The following is a 7,880-nucleotide window of genomic DNA, read 5'->3' on the forward strand; positions in this document are numbered from 1 at the left end:
ATTTAAGTTTTAAAGTTTAATAATAAGCATTAAACAAAATATCCTTTCAGAAAGAAAATTGCCTACTTGACCTAAAGTGTTTAAGTGTTTGCTCAATCAAAATAAAAGACATAAGGTCTTGTATGAGAAGCTACACAGATCGTCCAAGTGATAATACAAAGTCTTTTCAAAATAAGAACATATAAAACAATGTTTTCCTGAATTCTATATTGTCTAAACATGTTATTTACAAGAAACGTCTCATCAATAAGAAAATCCTACATGAACCTTTTATGTCAATATGCTTAAGGATATCTATTCATGAAGTGTTGAAAAGAAAAATAGTTTACAAAGGTACAGTTTAAGGAATATGTGCAAAACAATAAAATGTTTCAATCTTTTGAAACATGTATTCTTAAGAATCATAAAAACACTGAAGCTTAATGTCTTACATATAAAAACAATGTTATAAGCTAAAGCATCTTATGAAGAATATTGTCTAATGAAAAGTGTGCCAAATTCTATATCTAAAACAACTTTTCATTCATAAGTGTATAACATTTTACATCATCTACTATAAATGTGTTATACATCGTCTAACATTTCTTGAACTTTATACTTGAATGACGCATTATATTTACTGACAAGATGTATGACAAGATGTTTTGAACAAGTAATATAAATTAACGTCTATAAGCGTTCAAAACATTTAATACCATTTAATGCATATACTGTAAAATGTTATTTTGCTTGTATATTTTGTCCTTGTTATTTGTGCAGCTCGAGGAATACACAAAGGATTGATCAGAACATCTACATAAATTGGATAAAGACATAAAGATAAGTAAAGAACATTTTGGAAATGTTTCGCTTGAAGAGTTCTGCTCTAACAAGTTGTACAAGTTGCTTTTCAATATAAATTTTGATAAAAACATTTTACCTCTGCAGAAAAGACTAAAGTCTGACTTCCCATTTAAAGGATACGTACTCCCCTAGAATCAACTCAATATCCAATGATTATCTCTCAAGAGGGCCTATATAAAAAGATAAACTAAAGAGAATGAGTTGTTGAAGAAGATATGAAAAAGAAGTGAGAAATGAGAAAGAAAAAGGGAGAATATGCTTAAGAAAGGTTATAAAACATCAGCTTTACCCATATATTGTGTAGTGATCTTCAACCCAAAGAAAAATTATGAAAGCAAGGTCAAGAAAATAAAAATATGAAGAAAAAGCTATCATTATATCTCGCTTTCCATCGTATCTCCAAGCCTACAACGTTGGAAGTCTTTAGAATGAATGAAAGATTCGAAGCAGAAAAGAAGATGAAGAAAAAGAAGAGAAGAAAAGAAGAGAAGAGAAAGAAGAAATTAGTGGAAGAAAAAAGAAAGAAGAAAAGAAAAGACAGAAAAAACTACATAAGCCTATATTATCATGCTCAAGTCGCATCATTAGTTTCATCTAATTTATCAATAGATAAATGCACATTGACATAGTTAGTATACATGGATGGGTCAGACGTACTGGTGGCAGCAAAGAGGACATAAGTCATGAATGAGTAAGAGAGAGTAAAAACCTAAAACTTAAAAAAGGCCCAATCAATACAACTAGGCTAGATCCACAGAGAGGAGGTCGCGACAAGTCCAACGAAGGTGGTCGACGTTGAAGACAATGACAGACGTGCAGCCCCGAGCAGCTAGAAAGTATGGTGGAAGCAAATTGTGATCGTGAAAGCATGTCTAGACTCCAATGGTAGCAATCTCGACGATGTTGTGGTCGCTTGGCCAAGACGAGCAAAACCATGGTTGCTAGTTGAAACTATTGTTATATAAAATTTAACGCAAAATTATATAAAATTAATTTATTTTATTATTTTTCTCGAGTTTTACATTCATTAATTTTAAACTATTTTTACTTTTAAAATGTCATTTTTTATATTTTTAGAAAAATAATAAAGTGTAATTCTTTTTTATGAAGATAAATTTATTTGAATGATAAATTTTTTTTATAAAGTTTTAAAGAGTTTAAAATCAGTTATTTCTATTTGAAATTTTAATTTGGATCAATTTAGATATTTAAATGAATGAATTGGTAATAGAAAAATTAAGAATAACATAAATTTGACTATTTTTAATTACGATTTACAGTAAATAAAAATTTAATAAATATTAGAAACGAGAAATACATACAACTTAATTGAATTGTTATAAATAAAGCTTACATAGTCTGAGTAATTTGCTAATTATCTTGACTTTACAAAAAATCAATAAATTAAGTGTTATACATATAACTTTTTATCCTTAAAACAATTACAAGAATCACTTGTTTACAGTGTACAGTTATTTTTGAACCACTAATTTCTCGTAATCGAAAATTATCTACTTACTTTTCGTGCAAACCTTAAAAACAATATTTATTCTTTTTTTAATGATATTTATAATTTTGTGGCTGTTTGACAAATATTTAGTTTATCGAATTCCTAAAAAAAATACAAATTTATTTAACAAATTTCTTCCACACATCAATCAAACTTTAAGTATGGATCTTAATTAGAATATTATATTTAAAATTAATCATCGTTCAAATCCTCCAAACTTGATCCATTGTACTCTTGAGCATAACATAATCCTCATTCAAATAAGAGAAACTTTAATATATATATATATATATATATATATATATATATATATATATATATATATATATATATATATATGATAATTTATCATTTATTGATATTTGTAATTTTTTTCGTTTTTTACCAAATTTTATTCATCAAATTAAAAAAAATAAATGAAATATTTTTTCACAAATTTCTTCACTACATCAATCAAACTTTAATTATTGATATGAATTAGGATATTATTTTAAAATTGAACTTCATTCAAACCTTTAATTGATTACATTCTTGAATATATTCAAATCAAAGAAAATTAATAGATTACTTTCTGATTTTTAGAGTTTGCATGTTTAGAATTTGAAACTTTCATCAAAAAGCTTAAACAAAAGTGGCCTATTAGTTCAGTTGGTTAGAGCGTCGTGCTAATAACGCGAAGGTCGCAGGTTCGAAACCTGCATGGGCCACGTTTTCACATTTTGGTTTTATCCTACCTTTTCAAACTATGTATATATTCACATTTTTGTAATTAAATCATCTCCTTCAAAACTACATTTTCCGGAAATTACAATAAGACAAGGATTTCATCCTTTGAAGAGCTTGTCTAAAAACATTTTATCTCCTTATAAAAAAGCAAACATTTGATACTAATCATGAAATCAAAAGTAAACTTTTTTTTTTATATTTTAGAAAATAAGACAAAAAGTTCATTCTTCTGTAATCTACCCAACCAATTCTATATATTTAATGTGCATCTTTAACATATTTTATTTTGCACTGATACATTATTGGTTTTATCTAATACCCTGTGAAAAAACTTTACAATTCTTGAGGAGTTCCATCCAATTAGTATTGGGTATTATATATTAAGCTATCTTATGTTTCCTAAAACCAGTTATTATATATTTTTCAATTACATAATTCATGGACAATTAATGATTTTCGAATTAATAATGTTAGAAATTATTGAACATTTTATAAAGGTTGTGAACTATAGATTGCACTGTTAACTCATTTTGATGTAAATCATTTAATTATTATATTCTATAATGTTAAAATATATATTATTTTCAATAAAGATTTATATCTTACGCTAAGTTTAACTAAAGTATGACGTGATAATTATTGATCATGTTTAATGTATCTTTGGTATGGTATATTTTGTAATATCCAAATTACATAGTATTAAAATATAAAACACTTATAGCATAATTAATAAAATAAAACCGTTGACAAAATAAGGAATAGAGTTTTCATTATAATTATACAAAACATAACCATAAATTAAACTTTATATATATAACCTAACTATATCAAAAATATATATACATAAATCTAGTCTAAAGAAGACTAAATATTTGTCGTCTCTCCTCCTATCACCTGCTCCACAAATACCTCGTCAACATCTGCTCACATTTACTAGATGGTCATAGTCAAAACATCTAGCACAAGAAAATATCAACAAAACACAAATAAAAAGGTAAGCTAGTATAAATAGAAATAACACATTATAGTTCAATTCTAACATATATCACACTTCAACCCAAGAACTTTACACATGCTAGAATCACACCACAAACATAGACCTGACTCATGTGGATATAATATGAATGTCGAGTTATGTAGTTCATTTGGTAAAACAGCTGACCTACCCCAAGCTGCCACACAAGGTTAGTCCATTAACCAACGCCTTAGGCCAAGGTAAAGCCCATGGACGAGGACCTCCTACTACTCTCATCACATGCCTCACCCCTCTCTACGTGAGAATTGATGATCATTAGAGTGTCAAGATGAACTCAAAGACTGAGCTCCCTGCATTCATACTTAGAATACTTTGATACAACCATTAAGAATCCTTCTTAGGACTCTTACACACCTCATTCCATTTAAACATTAAGTTCTAAACAATTCCATAGATCATACAACAACCAATATATCTTTTAAAAACTATACACATAATTAAAAGGATTCAAAAACACCCAAGAACACAAACCCACTCGCCTAGCTAACAACCTCTGCTTGCCCAGCGAGAGACAAAATAACAAGCCTCCCAAGCTAAAAGAGTTGGCTCGCTCCGTCTCTGCAACTCTCTGCCAAAAACCCCAAATACTCATCCAGCAAGTTCCTCCACTCACCTAGTGAGCTCCAAAACAGCAAGCTTCCCAAGCTAAGCGAGTTGGCTCGCCCAGCCTCTAGAACCCCACTGCTTGAACTCCCATAAACTCGCCCAATTATCTTTTTTTGCTCGCCCAGTCGGACTACATAATTCTGCTATACTAAACCTGCAAAATTAACACTCTTAAACCACTCATTACCTATTTAAATAATTTTTACCAACTTTTAACACTTCTTGATTGGATTATAATATATTTTAGACCTAAACAAAAGTGTATAACTTATCTTAAACTAATAATGAACTGTTTACAACAAGGTTGTCAGAGCGGCTGCAGCGGAATGGTTAGCGTGGAATAACAAACCAAGAGGGTTTTTAATTCAAACGTGTGCCTTTTAATTTCTACTCAATTAAACTTACTTAGCAATTAATATTGACAAATAAAGAGAGTAAGGTTGAGAGAAATTTGCACAGATGATTTTATCCTGGTTCGGATCTTACCAATCCTACGTCCAGTCGCTTATCTCAAAACAAGATAAACAGTTTCACTAACACAAAACAATTACAAACTACAATCACAAAGATACAATTTGTAAGAGTTTAGAAACCACCTCTCTTGATACCACAAGAGATGAAACTACACTTCCTTTGAGTCTTCACAAAGGATGAACACCTCCTCCGAATACTTCACGAAGGATGAACACCTCCTCCGAATACTTCACGAAGGATGATTCTCTTCCGAACACCTCCTTAGACACACCAAGGATGAACCGGCTATTTCCTCTGTCACCGTAGTAGCACTTCACCAGCTCCACAGACAAGAGCTTCACAAGCCGAACAAGAACACACAAGTCTCAAGAATTTCTGAGTATTTTGAGCACAAGGGAAGAGTTTCTGTGTCTCTGGTTGTTTTTCTTGAGAGGAAATGAGAGTCTATTTATAGACTCATCCAAAGGCTCTTCCATTCTTCGAAAATGAGCCATCTGACTGTTTTAATCGATTAAACCAAGTATTAATCGATTAAACTGAGTACAACGGCTAGATTTTCAAATCTGAAACCCCAACGGACTGTTTTAATCGATTAATTTCAGGATTAATCGATTATGTAATCGATTAAAACAAGCTTTAATCGATTATTACAGTGTAACGGCTAGTTTTCAACTCTGAAACCCCCAACGGACTGTTTTAATCGATTAATCTCAGGATTAATCGATTATGTAATCGATTAAAACAAGCTTTAATCGATTAATCCAGAGGCAATTTGGTTTTTCAAGTTGCTACAGTGTTTTGCTACAGTACATTGCTACAGTAATGTGCTACAGTATTTTACAAAACACTTTCTTTTTCTAATCTAAGTCCTATACATATTTCTAAGAGTATTACAAAAGTTTTCCATATCAATACAAGTCTTCATAACATCTTGATTCTTGATTGGTCTTGACTTGATTTGGACATCATCAAAACTTCATCTTCATCATTTTGCTAACAAAGGTATCAACTAAAAAACAACTAAATTCTCAACTTAGAGACCAAAATCGCATTCTACCTATTCTAGCTCACTTTTAAGTAGCTTAAGGACTCTAACAAGATAGAAATGACTTACCAATACTCTATAAACTGACCAATTTAACCCAGAACCTATACTTCAAAATATCACTACTCTCCAAACCCCCAAAAATCAACTTAAGACTAACCAAAACACTACCAACTCATTATTACTCCTTTCTAAATCAGATTCCAATACATTCGTCACTCTAACTAGTTATAAATCACCTCTAAAAAGACCCTAAAACTGAACTTCCTCTTTTTAACCCTTAACTCAAAACTAACTTATGCAAAACCTCTTATTTTGACCACAACCTCTATTACTCATGCTAATTCAATACACCTCCACTTTTAACTAAACTCAACACAACCAACAACATCTCAACAGCTCAAAACATTACAAATTGTAAATTTAGCACAGAGTCATACACATCCAAAATCATCATCTGACAAAACACAATTTCACAACTATAATTCACATTAAACCCCAATTCAAACTTAAGTATTCAACATCCACATATCACACACTCCAAATATTATCAATTCATACTTTATAATTTAACATGAGACAATAACTAGCTTCCCTTACCTCAAAGAACTACTACAACTCTAAGAACGTCCAACCATTATTTCAAACTCAAGAAACTCTATAAACGCCTACAAATCATCAAATTATGATCAGAGTGAGTCCTTAAGACCTAAGATTGACAAAAAACTAGGAAAAGATAAGACAAGACTCATGCGACAAAAGAATCAACATGTACGATTTCAACCTAAGAACAAAAGTAAAAATGAGTCGAAACTTACTTGCTCAATACTAAGAACTAATAGGATAGAAATGAAGATTACTCAACAGTAATCTCCTATAAACTTCCTAATTGTCAAACAGAGGATCGAGGAGTCAAATATCGTAAAGAGAAGTGAGAGAGAATTAAGGAGAAGATTTTTAGAGAGATGATTTGTGTTTTAAGTAATGAGACGGGTTTAAAAAATTTTATTTATATTATTGAATTATTTTAACTTTAAAACACTTGGTCTCATTATTTTAAAACACATATATACTAATACTTTATTTTACTAGTTATTACATATTTTATTTTACATCTTCATCTTCATCAATTAAACAGGAGAATGAAATTAGGTTGATGTTTTAACACATAGACTATGTTTTAACTTCAAGATAATTTGAAAATTTTTAATTAATTTTTTAACATTTTTTTACGATTAATTGAGTACTTAAAAATTTTATATTTTCCAATTCACTTTCTTGTCGTGAATTTTTTCTTTAAAACTATTATTAAAATGAAAACTAAAGAACAAAGACAAATATTCAAAACCCTAAAGCCAAACTCTAAATTTATATCCATGAAATAATAACATGTTAGACTAGGCTATATAAAAATGGGTGAGTGATGTAACATCTTCTAAGTGTTAGTTGAAGTTATAACTTGTTATACCACTTTGTAGTTTTTCCTTAAATATGGATTGAATCTACCAATTTAAAGAAGACTTTAATCTAAAATCAAGTTTTTATATCGTTAAAAAAATTATCAACCAAGTCAAAAGAAAAACATGAACAACATAAATTAAATATATATATATATATATATATATATATATATATATATA

At 29.6% G+C, this 7,880-nt stretch overlaps 1 non-coding gene across 1 annotated transcript; it reads left to right on the forward strand.

Moving 5' to 3' along the window:
• The first annotated feature begins 2,986 nt into the window (after positions 1 to 2,986).
• On the forward strand, positions 2,987 to 3,060 carry TRNAI-AAU (transfer RNA isoleucine (anticodon AAU)). Its single transcript has one exon. It is a non-coding gene; the product is annotated as a tRNA-Ile (tRNA).
• The last annotated feature ends 4,820 nt before the right edge of the window (positions 3,061 to 7,880 follow it).

The sequence above is a fragment of the Vigna angularis genome, chromosome 8, assembly GCF_016808095.1.
Source record: "Vigna angularis cultivar LongXiaoDou No.4 chromosome 8, ASM1680809v1, whole genome shotgun sequence".
NCBI lineage: Eukaryota > Viridiplantae > Streptophyta > Magnoliopsida > Fabales > Fabaceae > Vigna > Vigna angularis.